Raw genomic sequence first — 24,347 nt, 5'->3', positions numbered from 1 at the left:
CCTTACAATACAGGGAAAACCCATATAGGACTTTATCCTAATCACTATGTTGGCCTAAGGGTACAGTTTGATCAACTAACAGAGACAAAACATGTAAAAGCTCTTTTTTTTTTTTTTTTTTTTTTTTTTTTCATGAGGCAGATGGAAAAAGGCAGCAAACTGTTGTTCTGTGATGCTCGTTCAAATCAGGTGCCAACTCCAAGTTCTTGAGAGTTGATGTGTAGAAAGAGATTCTGACAAGCTGGAGATCAGAATGATCATCACTGAAGGAAAGAAAAAGTTATATTCATTGAAAATAAAGTTTTTGGTTTACTCTAAATATTAACTAACTTTGTGTGTGTTGTGCTCTCTGCCGGGGAGACAGACAAACAAGTGAAATGTACCATGCTTTAAGTATAGTTTATTGTATTGGTTAGAAAATTTATGGCAGTAACTCCAGGATTTGACCCCGGATATGAGATATTAATTTTAAAGAATTAAGGACTTTAGTTAAACTAGATATTGCTGACGTAGACTTCCCTTTACTAACTAGACATTGTTGAGGTAAACTTCCCTTTTTTTAACATAAGCCGGATTTAAGGAACTGATAAATCAGGAGACCTGTCAACTTAATCAATAGACTCCAAGAACACAATGTGATCATAAATCAGATAGTCTTGAGAAAACAGGATCCAGGTGTCACCAACACTAAAAGGTTAAAAAGGCAAAGCGAGGAAGACGCATCTTACTTCATCATTTTGAGACCCCACCCCCTAAAAAGGACCACCGACCCATTTCAAAGAACAAACTACGCATGCTTAATTGCTTTTTGGCTAATTATCGTACGAAGCGGGGAATGGGATGGACCAGAGTCATGAATATGCGTTTGTGTTTTGGGTATTCAACGCTTTTGTACATAAAAAGACCCTGTGATCATCTGTAAATTGCGCGTGTGTATTTGGGAGCTATCCCTCACGCTGCCCGGCGTGTAATAAACATACACTTTCTAACTTCAAACTGTTAGAGAGTCTTTGTCTGTCATAGTTGGATATTGGTATTAGATCAATATCCATATTTTTTTAACAAATCATTTTGGCGACCGCGGCAGGACACTGCTCTCTCTGGCCGAGGGAGCCATCGGGGTCTGGGACCCCTCAGGGCGCCCGCCCAGGATTTCCTGGGAAGAGGGCTCCCGCGGCCCCGCTGACACCCCCGGGGAAAGACCAGAGCCTGCTGGAACTACGGACAAAAGGTATGTTTAAAATATTGGGAACAGGTACCTTGGAATAGAGGCGGCTTTTAAGTCATAAGAGACGTCTTATGCAAAGCAGAAGCCTGACTGGGTTTTGGAAACTCCGCGGAGTCTTGTAAATGGTTGGTTGTGTTCCAGGTAGAGCTGGTAACTTGTAGCTCCCTCCCGTAGAGGGGAGGGCAGCAGCGGCCCCAGGGCCGCAGGTTTTGTTGGTTTTGGGAGCAGTGGTGGCTCCGATTTTGGTAATTTAAAGCTCCCTCCCGTAGAGGGGAGGGCAGCAGCGGCCCCAGGGCTGCAGGTTTTGTTGGTTTGGGGAACAGTGGTGGCTCCGATCTCGGCTTGTAGTTTAAAGGTGCGCCTTGGTGATCCATACTCTGAAAGGCCGGCCCGAGTTTTGGGGCACGGAAGGTGCTGTCTTGGGTCGTGGTCCCGTGCTGAAGGTGTGTGTGTGGTGGTCCTGTGGTTTGGTGATTGTGTGCGTTTTGGTGAGGAAAAGAATCATTTGTGTACCGTATGTGTTGCCCGGAACGAAGTTAAAACACAAACTAACAAGGAGTCAGTTTATGTCGTGCTTTATTCGGGGCCCGGGGACCTGGGGACCAACGTCCCAAATCAGGATTCCCAAAGACCCTCATCAAGACTCAGGTTTTTATACCTTTTTACAAAGATTACAAACAGAAAAATTTTTGATAAAGCAATGACGTTCAGCTACTAGGTAACAGACTTCTAAAGTAATAAATTCTACATGCTTGTCTTATTTAAAACTATAGGTTAATTACCAAAATTTACCTTCCCCCGTCACTAGACCCCCTCCTAGTAATATTTCAAACTTTATCTTTAAGACGGTTTTCCCTTTCAGCATGTTCTTCATGCTTTGCTAATCCCTTTGATTATTGTTTCCACAGACCCAGCATATTCCCAGGCTACCTTCCCAAGGCCTAGTGCCCTAATGCTAGCCAAGAAGCCTTAGCATAACTACTGCTATATGATTTTCTGATATTTTGGTAACATTTCCCCCCTTTTGAGCATTCTTCAAAAATCTTCTTTGCAAGGATGCTCAATTCTTCAAGTTGTGGTTTCAACATACGGCAGGGGAGCAGTTCTTCTAGAAGTTGGAGCCATTACTTCATTTCGGGTTACTGCTTTCATGATCTTCCGGGTATGAGTTCCTTCCTGGATAATCATTCCCAGAAGGCACCTGTATGAGATTACTACTACAATAATGATTATTACAATCATGATCATATATTGTATCACTGAAGAGATCCAACCAGAGATCTGGATTCCAAATGAACTAAATAAAGCTCCAACCCAATTATGTTCTGCCTCCTTCTCTACCTCCTGGATTTTGATTCAATTTGGTCTAATTGGCTAATATCCCTCTCTACTTCGGTAGTCACATTTGGGATGTGTATACAGCAATGGTCATCCTTACCCTTCAAATACCCACACACCCCATGTTCCTTGAGTAATATCATATCCAATGCCATACGATTTTGTATTGTCATCCTTGTGGTTTCCCTGATAGGTGGATGCATGGTAAGGTTTGCCATACAGAATCTCGTATGGGCTTACACCAACTTTCTCCTTCGGTTTGATTCTTATTCTTAGTAGGGCCAGTGGTAAAGCTTGTGGCCACTGGATTTTGGCTTCCTGGCATATTTTCTTGATCTGCCCTTTTAGTGTCTGATTCATCCTCTCTACCTGTCCACTCGATTGAGGCCTCCACGGAGTATGTAAGTTCCACATGATTCCCAACATCCTAGCTATCTCCTGCACAATTCCTGCCACAAAATGAGGACCCCTGTCTGATGATAGCCCTAATGGCACCCCAAATCTAGGGATTATTTCTCTCCATAACGTTTTAACTACTTCTCTAGCCTGATTTGTTCTGCAAGGGAAAGCTTCTGGCCATCCCGAAAAGGTACACACATAAACCAACAAATATTTATACCTCTGTGCTTTAGGTAACTCAGAAAAGTCTACTTGCCAATAGTCTCCAGGCTGTGGTCCAATTTGTATTTTACCCATTTGCACCTGTTTTCTTACCACCGGATTGTTCTTAATACACAAAGGGCACATAGCATTGATCCTTTTAGCCATTGTTAGCATCTGGTTAGAGATTATCTCATTTTTCAAGAATTTTGTCAGCGCCTCTGTTCCCCAATGGCATTTATTATGTTCTATTTCCAAAACTGTTTTCATGATCCTCTGAGGCAGTACCACCTGTCCAGTAGAAGTTACATACCATCCTCTTAAATTTTTCCGAGCTTGAACAAATGCTGCCAATTTTTTATCATCTGGCGAGTAGAGGGGTCGTTGATCCATAAACGGTGTGGCTGGATTGGTTCGTGTGGGCAGTAATACCAACTGAGTCCATACCTCTCGGGCTGCCTGCTTGGCCGTCCGGTCTGCGAACTGGTTCCCTTGGAATGCTTTCCCTTCCTCGTTTCGGTGTCCTCTCACATGCATCACCGCAACAGCCTGTGGCTTATGGATAGCTTCTAAAAGAGCTTTTACTTCTTCCCGGTGTTTAATTAATGATCCTTGGGAATTCAGCAGGCCCCTCTCTTTCCAAAGGGCACCATGTACATGTACCACCCCAAAGGCGTATTTAGAATCTGTCCATATGTTTACCCTCTTCCCTTGACTTAATATAAGAGCACGTGTTAGGGCCCAGACTTCAGCCTTCTGGGCCGAGGTCTCAGGAGGCAAAACTTTGGCCTCTATCACTTGTTGCAAGGTGACCACCGCATACCCAGCATACCTGGTTCCATTCTCCACAAAGCTTGATCCGTCCGTGAACAGTTCCCAATCGGGATTCTCCAAGGGCTCATCTTTTAAGTCCTTTCGGCTGGCATATACTTGCTCAATGACTTCCACACAGTCATGTGCCAGTTCTCCAGTTTCCTCTTCTGCTCTTAAGAATTCTGCTGGGTTAAGATGATTAGTCGATTTTAATTCAATATCATCCTGCTCTCTCAGCAATGCCTGGTATTGTAACATCCGGCTTGAGGATAACCAATGCCCCCCTTTTTGTTCTAAAACAGTCAACACCATATGGGGAACGTATACCTCCATTTTTCTTCCAAGAGTTAATTTTCTGGCTTCTTGTATCAATAGTACTGTTGCGGCCACTGCTCTCAAGCATCCTGGCCATCCAGCACTAACTGAGTCCAATTGTTTGGAAAAGTATCCTACCGGGCGTTTCCATGATCCCAATTTTTGGGTGAGCACTCCCAATGCCAATTTCTGCCTCTTGGTCACATAGAGTTGAAAATCTTTATTGAGGTCAGGCAATCTCAGTGCCGGAGCTTCTCTCAGTGCCTGTTTGAGGGCCTGGAATGCTTTTTCCTCAATCTTGCCCCATTTCAGTTCGGGATTTTTCACAGCCTCGTAGAGAGGTTTGGCCTTTAATCCAAAATCAGGGATCCACAACCTGCACCACCCCACCATTCCCAAGAATGACCTCAATTCTTGATGATTTCGTGGGGTCGGGATAGCACAGATAGTCTGAATCCAATTGACCCCCAACTTACGCACTCCTTGAGAAATTTCACATCCTAAGTAGATAATTGTGGTCTTACCAGTTGCGCTTTTTCTTTGGACACCTGGTATCCAGCCTGACCTAGCATGTTCAGCAGATCGATGGTCAACTTCAAACAAATCTCCTTATCTGCAGTAGCGAGAAAAATATCATCTACATATTGCAAAATCACAAATGAGAAAGGTGACTCCTTTACCTATGTTGTCTTCCATTCTTCTAATTCCCGAGCCAATTGATTCCCAAATATTGTAGGTGAGTTTTTGAATCCTTGAGGCAGACGACACCAAGTGAGTTGTTTCTTCCTCCCTGTCTCTGGGTCTTCCCACTCGAAAGCAAAATATTTCCTGCTTTGAAGTGCCAAAGGGATGCAGAAGAACGCGTCCTTTAAATCAATTACTGAGAACCACTGAAATTTTTCTGACACAGATGTTAACAAGGTATAAGGATTAGCCACCACTGGATAAATGTCCTTAGTGATATTATTAATGGCCCTTAGATCCTGGACTAACCTATACTTACCATTTGGTTTTCTTACTGGGAAAATGGGAGTATTAAACTCAGATTCACATTCCTGCAAAATACCTATGGTCAGGAATTGGGATATCATCGGGGCCACTCCTTTCTTTGCTTCCAATTTTAAAGGATATTGCTTTATTCTTACCGGGCTGGCTCCTTCTTTTAATTCCACTACTACTGGTTGTGCAGCCTTAGATTTTCCCGGAATACCTGTTTCCCATACCCAGGGGACCACAGCCAACTCTATTTCTTTGGGGACTTCTACTGACTCCACTTCCCTAACCAAAAACAATTTAGATATGTTTTCTTCTGGTATTTCTAATTTCGCCCTTCCTTTTTCAAATGTTATTTTTGCTTGCAACACAGACAGCAAGTCCCTTCCTAATAAAGATTCAGGGCTATTGGGCATATACAAAAACTGGTGGTCAAATTCTTTCCCCTTCCAACTTTTGTAATTTCTTCCTTATATCCTCCTGTGACTGTCCTGTGAATATCAATGCCAGCTGTAACTTCCCTGATTCCTCCTCTACTTCTAAATTAGTAAATCGCCTAGCAACCTCTTTCAACCGTTCCAGGAAAGCCGATGGGGACTCGTTTTTTCCTGCCACACTGAATACAACTTTGACCAATTTCATGTTTTCGGGATCCCCGCCCATACCCCTTCAATCAATAATTCCTGGTAAGCCTTCAACCTCTGGTATCCTCCGGTCGAATTGGGATCCCACTCCGGATCCTCCCTGGGCACTAAATCATTTAAAGTGCCATCTGCTACTCCCAATCGTAGCATTTCCCGAGCCTTTTCAGACATTACTCTAAATACCATTTCTTTCTCGGTGGAGTCCATAACTGTATCTAACAATACCTGCAAATCATTCCAGTAAGGGTTTTGAGTTTTTATAACCATTTTTACCACTCGTGCAACCCGATCCGGGTCCTCGCGATATGAACCAGCTGATTGTTTCCAAATCATTAAATCATTCGGGGAAAAGGGCACTTTTACCATTATCCTGTCCCCCTGCGGTCCCACCGCTTCTCGCAAAGGAGCCATCAAAGAGGGTTGTACCATCCTCCCCCCTTTCCCTCCTACCCGACCTCTCCTGGTCCTTTCCGATAAAGGAGTTCTAGGCTTTTCCTTTTCCCTCATTTTCTCTCTACCATCCTCTTCCTCTGAATCTCCCTCGTCTGAAGATTCCAGAGGAGGAGCACTGGGTGCTTCCAGCATTGAAACATCCTCCTCAGGTTCTTTGAATGTGACAGAACAGCACTTACAATTTTCCCTGCTTTTACAACCTAAACATTTGTCATCTGCAGTAACATTCAACACCAACAAACCACACTCTTTCTGCCACTCTGGCTTTCCTTGCAAATAATAAAACAAATCTAAATATGGTATCTCATCCCATTTCTCATTATTCCGCAAAAAGTGCATCAAAGGAGTAATAATATCAGAATTCAAAGTACCATTCCGGGGCCATTGCATTCCCCTAGTCTCATATTGTGGCCAAACATGATTACAATAGTCCATTAATTTCTTTTTGCACAGTTCTTGCCCAAAATTACCCACTTTCCAATTTTTCAGCAAGCATCCAAGCGGAGAATCATCGGGGATCTCCATACCTACGGACGCCAATGCTTTGAAGTTTTTAAACGGCATCATGACACAATCAACAAACACTCACTCACAATTTTATTATCTCACTCACACAACTCGATTATTCCACCAATTACACCAATTCTTGCCTTTTCTCGTCACTACGAGCGGCAAGTGCTGGTCCTGCACAGCTTCCTTGCCGTGTCTTACGGCCAGCGCCTAGGCTTTTACCACAACCACAGACGTCTTTTTACCCAGCCCTGCGGGAATTACTCTCCCGTCTTATAGGGCGACACCCTTATTAGAGGAATAAAGCACTTGTCGGGCTTACCTCACAGTCGTCCGTCAGGCGCGGGGTCGGGCACGGGTTGATGTCTCCCCAGAAATCACCTGGTGCCGGCGTGGAGTTGATCAGCTCGCGAACCGCCCCAGCAGCCTTCGGAGTCCTGCCGCGGTCGCCAGAAAACTGTTGCCCGGAACGAAGTTAAAACACAAACTAACAAGGAGTCAGTTTATGTCGTGCTTTATTCGGGGCCCGGGGACCTGGGGACCAACGTCCCAAATCAGGATTCCCAAAGACCCTCATCAAGACTCAGGTTTTTATACCTTTTTACAAAGATTACAAACAGAAAAATTTTTGATAAAGCAATGACGTTCAGCTACTAGGTAACAGACTTCTAAAGTAATAAATTCTACATGCTTGTCTTATTTAAAACTATAGGTTAATTACCAAAATTTACCTTCCCCCGTCACTAGACCCCCTCCTAGTAATATTTCAAACTTTATCTTTAAGACGGTTTTCCCTTTCAGCATGTTCTTCATGCTTTGCTAATCCCTTTGATTATTGTTTCCACAGACCCAGCACCTTCCCAGGCTACCTTCCCAAGGCCTAGTGCCCTAATGCTAGCCAAGAAGCCTTAGCATAACTACTGCTATTTGATTTTCTGATACTTTGGTAACATATGTGTTGTGGTTTGTAAAAGCTTGTGTAGTACGCGTTTTGGTTTGTGTGACTTTGCTGCGTGTTACTAACCTTTGTGAGTGTTTTTGGAAGTTTTGCAAGTTTATGTCATGATTGAAGTGTATCTGTAATTTGAATCAGTGTGTTGTTTAGTAGAAAAACATCTGTGGGTGAACAAATTGTTTAAAAGAAAGAAAAAAAAAAAAAAGAAAAAACCAACCAAAGAAACAAACAAAAACCAAGTAAGGGTAAGGGGTTTTCTTTTTCAAAGTGAATGCCCGACACAGCCGCGGTGATTGGGGGTGATTTGTTTCCCCGGTAACCGCAGAGGAATCTAGGCTTGCGCAACCTCAAGCCACGTCCCTTAGCTCTTTGTAAGACGCGGAGAGGTTTTGGCGAGTGGATGTTTTAGTTAAAAAGAAATATTCTTATCTATTTGTGAGGTTTGCAGTTGCCAGTGTGTGGTAGTATCTTAAAGTGCTGGTGGCTTAGTCCTCAACCACAGAGGAGCAGAAAAGCAGTGTAAGATCAAGGTGTCGTCCCCCCCCCGCTTCCCCGCTTTCCTGCGGAAGGGTCTGTGCTACGTCTCGGCTGAAATCTGTGAGAATTTTGGCGAGACCTTGTTAAATTGTTTTTTGGTTCAATGTGTTTAGGGGCGCAAGGGACCCCGGCTGTTTCTTTTGTGAGCCTAAAACTGTTGGTGTTTGAAGCCAGGTCCCTACAGAAAAGGGAAACCCGGTCTAGCAGCTTTTGATTGTGTGCAGAGAACGGAAAGCCCAGTGCCAGCCGAGGTGGCCGGGATTTTAGTAGAATTGTTGGATTCCTGCGAGAACTCGGTTGATACTCTGCAAAGTTCACATTTGTTAATTTTAATTATTTTAGTAGTAATATACCCAAGGCAAGGCATAACAGAAGACCCGGTTTAATAAGTGATTAATAACCAGCAATTTGGGGTCAAGTGCCTGGCTGATTGTGTAGTGGTTTTTTTAAAAGAGGAAATTTTTTTCTCTTATTTTTTCTTTTTTTTCCTTTTTGTGTGTCAAAAGGCATTGGGAAAAATAGGATCCTGAATATGGGAGCAAATGAAAGCAAAGAGATTCCCAGAGGAAGCCCTTTGGGGTGCATTTTAACACACTGGAAAGAGCTGGTGGGTTGTGATGGTACAGAAACCAGGAGGGAGCTGGTTAAGTTATGTACACAGTGGTGGCCACTCTATAAAATTGATGAGGGAGTGAAGTGGCCAGCAAATGGTACACTGGACTATGAGACACTATTACAGTTAATGCTTTTGCTCCGGCGGGAACAAAGGTGGTCAGAAGTGACATATGCAGATATGTTTTTCAGCCTTCGAGATCACCCTGAGCAGCAAAGGGATTGTGGAATGAAGCCTCTATCTGATCCTTTAGTACTGGCCCTTGAAAAGGACAATAAAGCTACTAAAGGGAAGCCCAAACATTGCTGCAGCACCTACTCTATAAATCAGAGGTGCACACATCCTGACAAGGTATATCAAGTAGAGGCTTTGGAACAGGAGATAGAAGACATACTTAAACCACCTCCAAAAAGACAGGAAAGGGGGAGGGTGAGGGGAAATGCAGACCACCATTAACCCCAGCCTCCCCTGCTTCATCTCTAACTTCATCTTCCCTTGGAAGGACAGCAACTAAGGCAGGGGTTTCTCCACCCACTCCTGAACCATACCCACCACTGCCTAGCAGTGACAGTGAGTGGGATGAACCTGAACTTCCCCTGTCAGCCCCCAAACTTCCCCCACAAGGGCCTATAGCATCCAGGACCCGAAAACAAACCACAGGGGTCATACAAGCATACATACAAGCAGATAAGCAATGACCTCTGATGGAGAAACAAAACTGATTCAAGTTCCCTTTTCCTCAATTGATTTAGAGATCTGGGAAAAGAGTGCTAAGGGTTATCGAAGTGATCCAATAGGGGTTGCTAAGAAAATGAAGTTTATAATTAAGCAGCATTTACCTGATTGGGCAGACCTCCAATTGCTGCTTGATGCCTTAACAGAAACTGAAAAGCAATTAGTTTTGAAAGTGGCTAAAGACCTGGCTGAGGATGATTGTAGAACAACACAGGAAGATGTTAAAGAAGTGTTTCCCCTTCAAGACCCAGGCTGGGATCCTAATAATGATGAGGGGTTGGGACAATTAAAAACATACCAAAAATTGATAGTAGAAGGGCTAAAAAGAGCAATCTTCAAAACCATAATTTGGTCAGCACTATATGCTGTCAAACAAGGCTCCTCCCAAACACCTTGTGAATTTCTAGATCACCTGCAAGATGCGATGTGCCGACATACCACCCTGGATCCTGGATCTAATGAAGGGACACAGCAATTAATAAATTTATTTTTAGGACAGTCTACAAGAGACATCAGGTGGAAACTCCAGAAGATCCGGGGTCCAGACAGCCGGAATCTAGAAGGTTTACTGGATGAGGCCTGAAGAATTTAATTCTTAATAGACAGCAGGGCAACATTTTCAGTGCTAAATAAGGCCCTAATACCTGTAACCAATGACTATGTTATGGTAAAAGGAGCGACTGGCCAATCTGAAAGAGGTTACTTTTGCGAACCACTGGAGTATAAATTGGGAAATAATGGAAAATTCTTCAATTTTTATATATGCCTAAAGCTCCATCTGCACTTTTGGGCTCAAAACTGCTAGAGCAGGTGGAGGTAAAAAAAAAAATTAAGAATGGGGAAATTATTTTGGAGGTAAAGTATCAACAATATTTAGAATAATGATGAAAAAAAAAAAAAGTATCAAGTGTTTCCTGGAGTGTGGGCTTCTGACATACCAGGCAGGGCAAAGAATGCACTACCAGTACAAATCAAAGAAGGAGAACAGCCAGTAAGAGTTAAACAATAACCCCCAAAAGAAAGAAGATAGAGAAGGGATTAGTCCAATTATTGAGAACTTTCTGAAGATAGGACTACTGAGGGAGTGTCAGACTGATTTTAACACTCCTCTCCTGCCAGTGAAGAAGCCCCACGGCTCATACAGGCTAGTACAGGACTTAAGGGCTGTTAACAAGATAACTGAAGACTTGTATCCAGTAGTTGCTAATCCTTATACCTTGTTAAATTGTTTAACTCCCGAACTAACCTGGTTTACCATTTTAGATTTGAAGGATGCTTTCTTTTGCCTCCCTCTCCATGAAGCCAGCCAGAAAATCTCTGCATTTGAGTGGGAGAACCCCAAAACAGGACGGAAGAACCAGCTCACATGGTGTGTGCTTCCCCAGGGGTACAAGAATTCACCCACTATATTTGGGGAGCAGCTTGCAAAGGACTTAGAGTCTTGGGTACCTCCACCAGGAGAAGGACAGTTGCTCCAGTACCTCCTAATAGCCACCCAGACCCAGGAAACATGCGTGGACTGGACGGTAAGCCTCCTAAACTTTTTGGGCCTGCAGGGGTATCGAGTATCTCAAAAGAAAGCCCAAATAGTGACCTGGGCTATGAAGTGAGTGCTGGACAAAGAACCCTAGGGCAAGATCGCAAAGAGGCAATATGCCAGACCCCAAAGCCTCAGACAGTGAAGGAACTGAGAACCTTTTTAGGTATGACAGGATGGTGCAGACTGTGGATTTATAATTATGGATTACTTGTTAAACCTCTGTATGCCTTGATCACGGAAGGAAGCAAAGATCTTCAATGGACAAAACCAGCTAAAGAAGGCCCTCATGTCAGCACCAGCCTTGGGACTTCCAGATGTGAGTAGGCCATTCTTTTTGTTTTCTCATGAGAAGCAAGGGATTGCTTTAGGGATACTAGCACAAAATCTGGGTCCATATCGAAGGGTAGTTGCCTACCTCTCTAAACAGCTGGATACGGCAGCTAAGGGGTGGCCAGGGTGCCTCAGAGCCGTTGCAGCAGTGGCAGTGAACATCCAAGAGGCACACAAGTTCACCCTGGGTCAGAAGATGACAGTGCTAGTGTCTCACACAGTGTCTACAGTCCTGGAAACGAAAGGGGGGCACTGGCTCTCCCCAAAGAAGTACCAAGCTATACTGGTGGAACAAGATGATGTTGAGATTGTGGTAACTAACATTGTGAACCCAGCTTCCTTCCTCAGTGGCAGTATGGGAGAACCAGTGATCCATGATTGCCTGGAGACCATTGAAGCCACCTACTCCAGTCGCCTGGATCTGAAAGATACCCCGCTTGAAAATGACTGATGGGAGCAGCTATGTCATCAGTGGAAAGAGACATGCTGGGTATGCAGTTAACACAAGAAGAGAGGTAATAGAGTCCAAACCATTACCAACAAATACCTCTGCACAGATGGCTGAGATAATTGCCTTAATTCAAGCTCTGGAGCTGGCAAAAGGAAAAAGAATTAACATCTATACGGACTCAAGGTATGCATTTGGAGTAGTTCACACACATGGAGCCATTTGGAAAGAGAAAGGACTGTTAAACTCACAAGGGAAGAACATTAAACACGCACAAGAAATATTGAGACTGTTAGATGCAGTGCAACTGCCTGAAGAGGTAGCCATCATGCACATCAAGGCACACCAGAAAGTGAGCTCGGAGTTGGAAGAGGGGAACATGTTGGCGGATAGAGAGGCAAAAGAAGCAGCAAAAAGTAAGATAACTGATGAGACAATTGAGGCAGCATTAATCCCAGATGGAAAAATTTCTATTGAAGGTAAGCCCATATACAATAAAAAGGATAAGAGACTTATTAAGGCAGAAAAGGCAAGTTATAACCAGGAGGGATGGGCTGTGACAGAAGAAGGAAAACTTGTAGTACCCTCCTATTTGTTGTGGTCATTAGTACAGAGGGAACATGAGAAAACACACTGGGGAATAGATGCCCTGTATTACCATTTAAAAGAAAGAATCATGGCCAGGAAATTGCAGGGCACAGTGATACAAGTAACTCATCAGTGTAGTCTTTGCCTCTGAACTAATCCCAAAAACACCCCAAAACCGGACAAATTGGGAAAGGCTGTGGACCTGGGCAACAATGGCAAATTGACTTTACAGAGCTGCCCAGGAAGGGAGGATATCGTTACCTATTGGTGTTAACTGATACTTTTTCAGGATGGCCAGAAGCCTTTCCTGCCAAAACAGCTAAGGCCCGAGAGGTAACCAAAGCACTGTTGCAAGAAATAATACCTCGTTTTGGTGTTCCAGCCACCATAACATGTGGAGTTAGAGCCACATGTTCCAGCCATAAACATGTGGCTGGAGCTCAAAACAGGGAATTAGATGGGCCAGTACATGATATACAACCTGGGGATTATGTATATATTAAGTCTTTTGCAGAAAAGACCTTGGAACCACAGTGGGAAGGACCATTCCAGGTGCTTCTTACTACCTTCACTGCAATCAAGGTCAAGGAACAGAAGGCCTGGATCCATCACTCCCGAGTGAAGAAAGCCCCAGAAGGAATCTAGAAAATCACACCAGGTGATAATGAACTGAAGCTGAAGTTCACTCGGAATCACGAATAGATGTATTGACAGTATGGACATTATGTGGAAAGTTGTAATTATTACAGTAATTCCCTTAACCATAACGAGAGTCAATGCAGTACCACGCAGGTGCAATGTGACTGAGATAAATAGGTGTCAAGGGAGAGCTTATGATGCTTACTCTCGTAAGGCTCTAAATAAGATGCTAAAAGTCACGAATGCAAGCTTGTGGGAAGGAAGAAATGTTTGGGGATGTAAATATGCATTCGTACAGGATGGGTTTCACAAGGCTTACCACGCACCCATGAGATCCATCCGCATTAGTCCTGAATGTTGTGACAAATGCTTGAGTAAATGTCCACAGTTTAGGCTCAAAATAGAGGGGTGTGCAATAACCACACATGATGCCTCAGTGGACCTGATACATCCAATAGTCCCCTTAGGATTAAACCATGAGGGAACTGTATTGTACCCTTCTGAGCACAGGATGTGGGCACGAGAAATTGAAGGAAAATGGCAAACTTAATCTAGAGCCCTGCACTGCAAGGAAGGTGTCAAAGACACTTGCTTAGATACAGATCAAAATATTTGTCACTTTGAAACGCATCCAGGCGAACAGAAAACATCACTGGTATATACAGGACAAGGTTGTGTCTGTCTAAGGACAGCGTGCCCCATCTTAAGAATAGACAGCCAAATTGTAAAGGTGACCAAATTCAATTTGTGTGTTTGCAATTTTGTCAGAATTAAGGGATGTGATTTTTCCTATCGAGCACCTGTAGTATCACAACAATACTCTACAGAAGATACTGCCTGTGCCCATAGGGATGAATTTGACTCTAGTTGCTCAATTGATGAAACACCCTGACCTGAGAGAAATCTTAAAGGAAATTAGAGAAGGGGGCAAAAAGACATTAATTACAATTCACCATGATACAGAGACCATCAAAGGAGTTTTTAAAAGGTTTGAAGAACATTTGTCTCATCATTGGTGGGATGTTCTTTTTGGATGGTCTCCAACAGCAACTGGTATACTAAACACCTTAGTCCCCCTCATAGTTGTGTTGACTTGTTTGGAATTGGAGGATGCTACGACGAGTAGCACCCTTAACCTCACTAACAAAAACATATGGCTTAGTCTTGAGAGACACCAGCTGTGCGGCTTGGATAGATGAAGAAGAATCTATATTGAGTAAAGGAATTTACTCACTTTAAAGAAGAAGTGGGGAATGAGATATTAATTTTAAAGAATTAAGGACTTTAGTTAAACTAGATATTGCTGACGTAGACTTCCCTTTTACTAACTAGACATTGTTGAGGTAAACTTCCCTTTTTTTAACATAAGCCAGATTTAAGGAACCGATAAATCAGGAGACCTGTCAACTTAATCAGTAGACTCCAAGAACACAATGTGATCATAAATCAGATAGTCTTGAGAAAACAGGATCCAGGTGTCACCAACACTAAAAGGTTAAAAAGGCAAAGCAAGGAAGATGTATCTTACTTCATCATTCCGACACCCCACCCCATAAGAAGGACCACCGACCCATTTCAAAGAACAAACTACGCATGCTTAATTGCTTTTTGGCTAATTACCATACGAAGCGGGGAATGGGATGGACCAGAGTCATGAATATGCATTTGTGTTTTGGGTATTCAACACTTTTGTACATAAAAAGACCCTGTGATCATCTGTAAATTGTGCGTGTGTATTTGGGAGCTATACCGCACGCTGCCCGGCGTGTAATAAACATACACTTTCTAACTTCAAACTGTTAGAGAGTCTTTGTCCGTCATAGTTGGATATTGGTATTAGATCAATATCCATATTTTTTTAACAAATCAGATATACCTGAGATACCGATATACTTGATATATATTTGATCCTAGATGTACTTGTATGTATTTGATTTGATCCTGGATACAGTTTAAGGCCAGCTCTGCCTTTCCTTTACTATTCTGTCCCCATTCATATACCTTCTCATTTAAAAGCAGTGTTTGTGCTGAAAAGTTGAACTTTTCTTGCATGATACAGGTTGAGATAGATTAAGCTCTGGGTAGGAGCCCGAGGCGACTTCTGAACTGCCAACCTTTGGGATAACAAAGGGCATATAGATGGGTGGTGCTAGCCAGGCGAATGGAAACAGACATAGCAGCAGCCGGGAACTGCAGATCTTTTTGGACAACAAAGGAGACGAGGACGGGTGCCAGTGAGGTGGATGGACAGAGAGACGGGGACAGGTGCAGAGGCCTGAGGAGGGAGAGTGAGACTTGTGGGAGGGGATACTGTGACGGGATAAAAGCCCAGGGATTGCTTAACTGGGATCTTCCTCGGAGGCACTAGCTAGAGCTCTTTAAGTGTTGCTGTGCCGGGAATAAATCCCTTTATGGGGCAAGACATCTGAGACTCAGCTATGGGAAACCTGGTCTGACTCTGAGTGCGGTGTGTGGGGAACCAAGGCTTCTGTCCCAGCGGCAACTGTCTCTGGCGCTGGGAGCGTGACTGCCAAGGGTCTCGTGAACAGTCAGAATGGGAAGGTTCTTTAACAACTGCGTTGGCACGGGAGGGCCCGCGGGTGTCCCTGCAGCGCTCTGCGAGCGGCGCGGGGGCACCGCGGACCCCTGAGGGGAGCGCGCGGGGCTGGCGGGGCCGTGAGGGAGGCAGGGCCACACGCACCGCCAGGCGGCGCCCCCGCCCCGCCGAACGCGTGGAGCCCGAGGCGGCCGCGCGGCGCTTCCGGCGGCGCCGGAAAGGGCGGCTCCGGTGAGCGGCGGTGCCGCCGCGGGTCGGGGAGCTCGGGGAGCTGCGGCAGCTCCGGCATCGAGCGCCATGGAGCGGGGCAGGCGGGGGCTGGGCTCCGGGAGGCTCTCCGGGAAACGCCGCCGCGCGCGGGCCGCGGTGTGGCCGCGTCAGCGCTCGAGCTCGTCCCGCGGCCTCTCGGTGCTGCGGGCGAGGAGGCGGTAGGGCCGGGGCCGTGCGGTCACGTCAGCGGAAAGGGGCCGCAGCACAGGGCTCGTGTTGTACCGTTACCGAGAGCCGCGCCCGGGAACCTGGATATCTCCACCGCTTTCACCAGCCTTGACCTGGTGCGGGAGATAAGGGAACTGCAGCTGGGTTTAGAAATTGAGGACTGCATTAGAACCATATGGAAACCTCTCTAGTGCACTTATTCCTTTAAGTTCTTACAGTGCGTCTCTTTTCTAGGAAAAATGATTTCTGAAAGCAGCTCCTTCACCAAGGGTGTGGTGCTCGGAGGAGCCTTCTGCATGTTGATTACACTCCTCGGACACATTAAGGTGGGCCACGGGACTAAAGCACATCACCACGAGCATCAACACATCCAGGCTCCCAACAAGGAAGATGTCTTAAACCTTTCAGTAGGTGAACATGTGGAGCTTAGTAAAAGCATACGTGTTTACTGTATCATCCTTGTCAAACCAAAATATCTGGGGCACTGGGCTGCAGCAAGGGAGACCTGGAGCAAGCACTGTGACAAGGCAATATTCTTCAGCTCGGAAAATGTTGTGTTCGATTCTGTAGCCATCAATGCAAATGATATGTGAGTGATGATGCAGAAAGCTTACAAGATAACATATGAACGCTATAAGGATGAATTCAGCTGGTTCTTGCTTGCATATCCAACAACATTTGCTGTAATTGAAAATCTCAAGTATTTCTTACTGAAAAAAGACCCCTCAGAGCCTTTTTACCTAGGCCACACTGAAATCTGGTGACCTTGAGTATATAGATGGTGAGGGAGGAATCGTCTTAAGCATTGAGTCACTAAGATGACTCTCCCGTGTTCTTGGAGACCCTGATGTGAAAAACGAGATTCACTTTTTGGTAGATTTTAAGAAATAGGTTTTAATAAAAAGATTAGACAATTAGGAGGTAAGGAAAAAAAAGCAAAGTACGGCTGGCCGGGTGACTTGGCATTTAGCCAAGTCCACAAATTGCTGTTTCACAGGCTTTCTTTAAATACCCTTTCTGTTGTATCAGTCTGTTGAATATTCATATTTTTCCATGAACTAGTTTCCATATTCCAGGGACTGTTTTGCATGGCCCCTCCTTGGGTCCGCCTTTTTAGAGCATGCGTGTTTCTTGGCTGCGTCTTCATTATCGCCTCCAGATTGGGCCTTGGTCCATGCTTCCTTCGGATGGCAGACGCTGATAGTTGGTGTATCAATAGCAGAGTCTTCTTTACATGTTCACTGGATGTTATCCCAGCCAAACAGACAGTTCAAGCACACCACATCACTACTACCACTATGCCAAATCCTCTCCACTAATAGCAGAAAATAAAAACCTACATCCTTACCACAAAGCCATCAATCATATAGCACACATTCTGTGAAAAGCCAACTTTATAATAGCCATTTATAACACTGACAAGTGTCCAGAGCAGGGAGGTATGATTTGGAAACTCTCAGAGGACAAACAGCTGGCAATCTGCCTGAAGTACACTGGCGTGTTTGCTGAAAATACTGAAGATTCAGAAGGGAAAGACATCTTTAACACTAAATCCATTGGGATCCTCATTAAGGAGGCCATGTCCTCACCCGCAGCAGGTGGTGGACAGCTGCTGCTCTGACATGGCCATCACCTTCAGTGGGCTGGCCCCCAACCACATCATGTGATGATGTATGGGGTGTACAGGCTCAGGCCCTACGGCCACTTGTACAGTGATGCCCTGGTTTTCCTTCCCCCACCAGGCTCAGACAATGACTGATGTGTCCTCAGGGAAAGCCTGGAACCGTGGAGTCAGCTCTTCTCACAACACATGGTTGTACTGACACATTCTGGTACTGGTGTACAGGGGTTTTTTGCACATTGAGGGTTGGTAAAGCTCTTAATTTTAAAAGTGGAAGGAGAATTTTTTTCTAAATCTTTTATAGAGAAATGCTTCTGGCTTTTGACAGTTTTGGAATGAAATGATAAAAAGAAGCTGTTAATGTTTATTATGAAAGGAAATTAAGTTTATGGGGGGTGTACATGTAAATATTTATTAATGAAAACTCAAATGAACTTTGGTCCATTTTTATAAATATATTTTTGCAATACTTTATTTCAGTTCTTCCAGGCATTTCTAGAATGTCTTTTTATCTTTCTAAGATGACCCAATAAAACTGACTACAGATTCAGTCTCAAAGACTGTAACTTTAGGCTATTTCTTTTACATTGAACTATACAATAGCTTGAGCTTATACAGCACCTGCCACTTCATATACAGCCTTCTAACAGCAGGAAGCAAGGTGACAAGAAATCTTGCAGCAGAGTAATATCAAGTGCCCTTTAGACTAATGTTTCTAAGCAGACAAAAGAAAAATATAAACCGTATTTGAATAGGTAATAACATGGTCAAGGAGTCTGTTAGCACAAGACTAATTGCTCATGTAAAATTTCACTCCATCTATAAGCATGTTAAAATAAAGGGTCAGTATTATTTTTACTCTTGTTGTTGGGTGCTAATAGTGTTTACAAGGAAGAAGTTGGTTAATTGTCAGTACAATTTGGTGTTTGGTTTTTTGATGCCTTTTTTTTTTTTTTTTTTTTTACAATAGAGTGCACTCAGTTTTACACAAGTTCCTGGGTCACACTCCTGTCCACTCACAGCATGTGCAAACAGCACTTCAGTACTTACTCCATGTAGAATTCACTGACCTGACATGGGTGTTTCAAGACTTGAGGAAGGTACTACATCCATCTGTTACATCTAGGAATATCACAGGCTTTGTTGGTACTATGATATTCATAAAATGTGGGAGCAGACTGTGTTATCTCACCTTTAACCAATCAGTTGTAACACTCTACCCTGAGCTGCAGGTGAGCAGGTGGGGGAGTGAAACAGTTGCTTCAGACCTGATGAGACTATCCGCATCTTGGGTTTTTTTTGTTTTAAGCATCGGGTTTTTGACAAGAAAGGTAAGACAACTACTCAGACCCTCATACAAGCTCCCACAGCTCAGCTGCTTTTTGAAAGGTGAGATAAGATGCACCTTCTCGTCCTCCCTGTCAGTCAGAGCTTGGCTGACAGCAACACAAACACACACAATTGCTGCCAAAACCTAGGTAAAACTTGTACCTTTGATGTTTTGCTAAACTGGTATATAAATTAAGCCTGATTTGACTTGTATCTTCTTGCAGAATGATACAGCTGCAAAAACTTTGACAAAACCAGATAAAGAAAGCAAAACTTTCATTTCAGTGTTTCTGATGATTAAAAGCAGTTCTGACCCCGCTGCAGCAACAGCATTGTTATAAGCAAAATAGCCGAATTGTTTTATATGAAGAAATTTATTAAAGTCAATTCGGTTACATAGAAATAAAAACTCCACCACCAAAATAGATTGAAGATACCAAGCCCAGGAGTTGGCACCTGGTGAACGAGGTCGGACCAGTGGACAGTCCTCCCCTTGTTCACAAGAAATTGCTGCTGGAGCTTAGATTTTTATACAGTTTTTGTGCCCTCAGGCTAGACCCAGGATGTAAATCTTTTCAGCCGTCCGATATAGTGTTATCTTTTGCATTGCATAGTTATTTACTGAAGTCCTTTTGTCTTTCCTTCCGGCCCGGCGATGATGTCCAGGTGGCGTGGATGTTTGGTCACACAGCGATGATCGATGATCGCTCCTTGTCTCATTCCAAGAAAAAATGTTATTTCGCCCTGTGCCTTCAAGTGCAAATGAAGTCTCCCCCCTTGGATCTGAACTTTGCTCTGTGCTTTCAAATGCAAATGAAGTCTCTCCCTGAGTTTTAGGGTTTTCAGTCTGAATTTTACAAAAGGGGTGCTTCATATATCTACTATACTTTACTACTATACTTTCAGCACTTTATATAAAATATTATTACAAGCATGAATTAATTCTTAGCCTCCCTCATAACAGCATTCATAGGAGAATGATAGTGAACAATTCCAATGAGAAAAAAATCTCATTTGTCACAGATTTGAGGTGCTGTAAGACAACAGGAAGAGATAAGATGTAAGGGTAAAAAAGCAAACCACAGAAGGCAAGATTAGTTCATTTTACACCAAAAAAAAAACCCAAAACACAAGCATAAACTGATTTCCCATAGCACTAACCAGAAATTAGTATGTGTACAATGAAATCTTTTAAGATGCACAGAAATGTTCACCAGCATTCTCAAGGTCTGAGGTTTGATCAGAACTTTTTCTGCAACACTGCCTAAATTGTCTTCCTACATTGAGAAATAGTTTCAGATTTACGCTGTCATTTTCAGAAGTAGAGTATTGTAAATAATTTGTTGGGGGTTAGGTTTTGTTCCTTTTTACTCTAAAGAATTTTTTCCCCATAAGTTACCAAGGAGACTAAATGTCGTACTTAAGACTATTTAACAAAACAAAGGGTGGTCGAAGCTCAGAGGGGGGTGGGGGTTTTAAGGCAGATAAAGGGCAGAGCTTCAAGTTGCTCGGTTGGCTAGTTTTCAGCGTTCGGGGAAAAGGCACGGCTGGGTTGGTACTCCTGCTGGAGGATTTCACTGCAGTCCAGTCTTAGGAAATCTGCCATCATCTGCTCACCCTGGAATTCTGAGCTCCTCTGCTGCCCTGCGAGAGCTGGGCCAGCTCTGCCCTGCCGTCGTGGTTCCATCAGCGCTGCTCATCTGCTACAGCGCGACCCTGCATCCCCCTGTCTTGCCGGGACACCCTGCCCCTGCCTGCTGGGAAATCCTGCCACTCCACAGCTACCAGCCCAAGACTTTTTCCACTGTTTCCCAGCTTGGTGTTTTGAGGATCCTACAAAGGCACTGAGACCAAACTGCCCTGGGTTTTTGTGAAGCAAAGTCCTCGAAGTTCTTGGTACTATTTTTGTTATCAATGCTGTAGTTGTTACTGTTTGTTTGTTTGTTTGCTTGCTTTGTTATACATACTAATAAAGAACTGCTATTTCTATTTCCAAAATCTTTTGCCTAAAAGCTTTTAACTGAAAAAAATATAATTAGAAAAAAGAGTGGTGGTAGTGGTTTATATTCTCCATTCCAAGGGAAGCTCCATCTTTCTCTGGCAGATACCTGTCTTCCCAAACCAAGACAGATTTTGTTGCCCAATGTGGGGCTTGAGGGCATTGAGAAAAAAAAAAAAAAGAGAAAAAGAAATAGCAGTTCTTAAGTAACCTAGTATTTTCTTTTGTGTGTGTTGGATATAGAAATCTCATCAGGTAGCATCATGTGATCTAACTTGCCCTGGTTTGGATGGCACATGGTTGTGGCTGCATTCCTCCCATTTGCAGGCCCTTATTTAAACATGGGCCCTATAACTAAGACTACTGTGACTATCATCCAGTTTGTTTTATGGGTGGATAAGGTGAGGCATTCAGGGATTTTTAACTTCCTCTGGAAGGCAGGCACATGGATACATGTCTATCGCACATTAAGCCTGTGTTTTTGGGGTTACTTTAAGAATGGTACTTTCTGTGAGAGAATGACAGCAGGGAAAATTTTCTCTCAGCCCTTCAACCAGTTCTTTGTGCCTACTCTAACAGCTTTTGAAGGGTTTAAATTCCCTCTAGATACTACCCATGTGTTGTTAATAGTCATAATCTATCTATTAGTTTCCAGAGATAAGGTGAGGCCAACTTGGATCACTGCACAGACACCTGCCCCAGAGACTGGGGATACTGCCATAGGGCCTGACACTGCCCCACAGAATAGGGATGCTGGCCCACTGCCTGACCCTGCCCCGCAGTCCACCTCAGAAATGAACCACTCGGATTGGGTGGGAGTTCTGGTGGAGATGGGCCAGATGATGAAGGAGCACATTTCTCCAGTGGTGGCCTCATTAGCCTCCTTAGCCCCTGTTGATGAGAAACCCTCTCCCTGCCCTGTAAAGGCAGAGTCTGATGGTGCAGCAGTGGAGCCCACAGACGTTACAACCGTCCAGGTTCCAGCTGAATCACAGGGGCAGCCACAGCCAGCAGCAGTCGCCCCTTTGGAATCAAAGAAGTACAAGATAAAATCAGAGTAGCCAGGTAATAAGGATAAAAAAAGAGAGCCCTCACAACCCGCAGGGGAAATGGAGGTTGAGATCATCACCGAGTCCCTGTCGTATGAAAGTCTCCGTAACCTGAAAAAAGATATTGCACAACAGGGACGTGAGCCTTATACAACCTGGCTACTTCGGGTCTGGACCTTATAGGTACAGGTGTACAACTGGATGGTAGTGAGGCAAGGAATTTGGTACCCTTGACCCAGGACTCAGGTATAAATCAGGTATTTGAAAAAGAGCCAGGCCCCCTCTCCCTCTGGAAGCGGCTTTTAATGAGTATAAAGAAGAGGTTTCTCAACAGAGAAAAAACGCAGCAGCACCATCATACAACAGACTGGAAGACCCTTGAAGAGGGGATCCAAAGGCTGAAAGAAGTGGCAGTATTGGAGGTACTCTTTGGGAGGAGTGGACAGCATGATAATGACCCCGAGAAGGTTAGATGCACAGGGCACATGTTGTGGACGCCGGCAACTCAGGGATCACGTGACTACACCATAGTCATTACCACAGTTAATCCTGATAACAACTGAGGGAATACACAAGTCTGAGAGTAAGACAGACTTAATTAGCATAACTAGTCTGGTGACTAGGATGCTGTGGCAAGGACAAACAGAACTTTGAGCCTATGAGAAGATGGGATTAAAACCTGTTTAAGGAAAAAGATTCAATCAACCCCCTACGATAAAGATGCTGTATAATGCATGAGTTGCTTGTATGATCTTCTAACCTAATTATTGTAGTAGAAATTATTAACCTCACTGAAATGGTATATAAGACTTGGAAACCCTGAGTAAAATCGAATTCTGATCATGAATCAGTCTTCCCGTCTCTCCATCAATCGCCGATAAACAACTGAGAAACAGTGGGTTCTGTAGCCAGCAAGCTCAGGAATTATGAATATATTCTCAATGGCCCAATGCAGGCTCAGGAATCTGCTGTGATAAAAGAACTCAAAGATTGTTGTGGTTTGAAAACAAACCAAGTGAGAGGCTCTAAGTCAGAAATACAATTTAATGAGAAGAAAAGGAAAAAAATAAAATAAAATAAAATAAATGCAACAATACAAAAAGAAAAAACCACTGACAGAGCCAGAATACAATCTGATCAGGGTGATGGAAGCAGTCCAGACGAGGAGGTCTTCCTGAAGCAGTGATCTGGTAGAAAGGTCTGGTAGCTCCGGTCCTCTGGGAATCCAGTGGGTGAGGGCTGCTTCTATTGTCCCAAATCCCAGCTTATATCCAGGTGAGAATGCTTGGCTCCTCCCCATGGGCGGAGCATCTCACAATGGGATGATGAGTCATACAGGGGCTCATTGATGGCCCATTAAAGAGAGAGCTCCCAGAGGGAGTTATCTATGAGTCATGCACAAGGCATTGATGGGCCATTAACTGAAGATGGTGATAGAATACATCCCAAACCATAACCCAGGACAGAAAGCTACCTCCATCACAATAACCGGAAACCTTTTAGAACCCAACATAACAAGCAGTGCACACCCCAAGATTACAGCAGAACTTTGTCCCAAGACGATGTGGAGATGCAAAGAACATGCCCCTTTTTTACTGTGCTGTCGCCAGAAGTATGTTGGTAATTATACATTAGACCCTAACACTAATAATGTGGAGGTAACAAAGCTTTGTAAAGATGAACCTACTGACTGCTGGCATAACTTTACTTTAACCAGATCATTTTATGTGACATGTAATTGGCAGAACAACCAGACGGATCAGTCAGGCTTAAAGGGTTTGACTTACAAGTTTAAAATCAACGCTGTGGCAAAACCTATGCTAACAGTAGTGATTGTACATCCTGGCGCGCAAGCCCCCCTATTGCTGAACAGTAAAAATAATAGGTTCCTTCCCTTTACGGTAACACAAGGTGATAATATTGCAATTCGATGTGAACTGATTGATGGATCCCTTATTGAACCCATGCACAGTTCTGTCATAGGACCTCATGCCCATGTTTTACACTGTGAGACCCAAAATAAAAATTGTTGGTTGAATATGACTAATGTACAATTTTCTCACAAAGTTGTATGC

The 24,347-nt window shown here is 43.9% G+C and overlaps 1 long non-coding RNA gene and 1 pseudogene across 1 annotated transcript in view; both read left to right on the top strand.

The window, feature by feature from the left end:
• LOC136373301 (uncharacterized) overlaps positions 1-19,633 on the top strand; it is a 178,254-nt gene extending 158,621 nt beyond the window's left edge. The window contains exon 2 of the long non-coding RNA XR_010745621.1: positions 19,549-19,633. This is a non-coding gene — a long non-coding RNA (uncharacterized lncRNA). The remainder of the gene's footprint in view (positions 1-19,548) is intronic.
• On the top strand, positions 16,275-18,440 carry LOC136373293 (C1GALT1-specific chaperone 1-like; annotated as a pseudogene).
• Positions 19,634-24,347: the final 4,714 nt, after the last annotated feature.

Source organism: Sylvia atricapilla, chromosome W (assembly GCF_009819655.1).
Source record: "Sylvia atricapilla isolate bSylAtr1 chromosome W, bSylAtr1.pri, whole genome shotgun sequence".
NCBI classification, from domain to species: Eukaryota; Metazoa; Chordata; class Aves; order Passeriformes; family Sylviidae; genus Sylvia; species Sylvia atricapilla.
The sequence above is the reverse complement of the archived record's forward strand: the minus strand, read 5'-3'. Positions and strand labels throughout refer to the sequence as shown.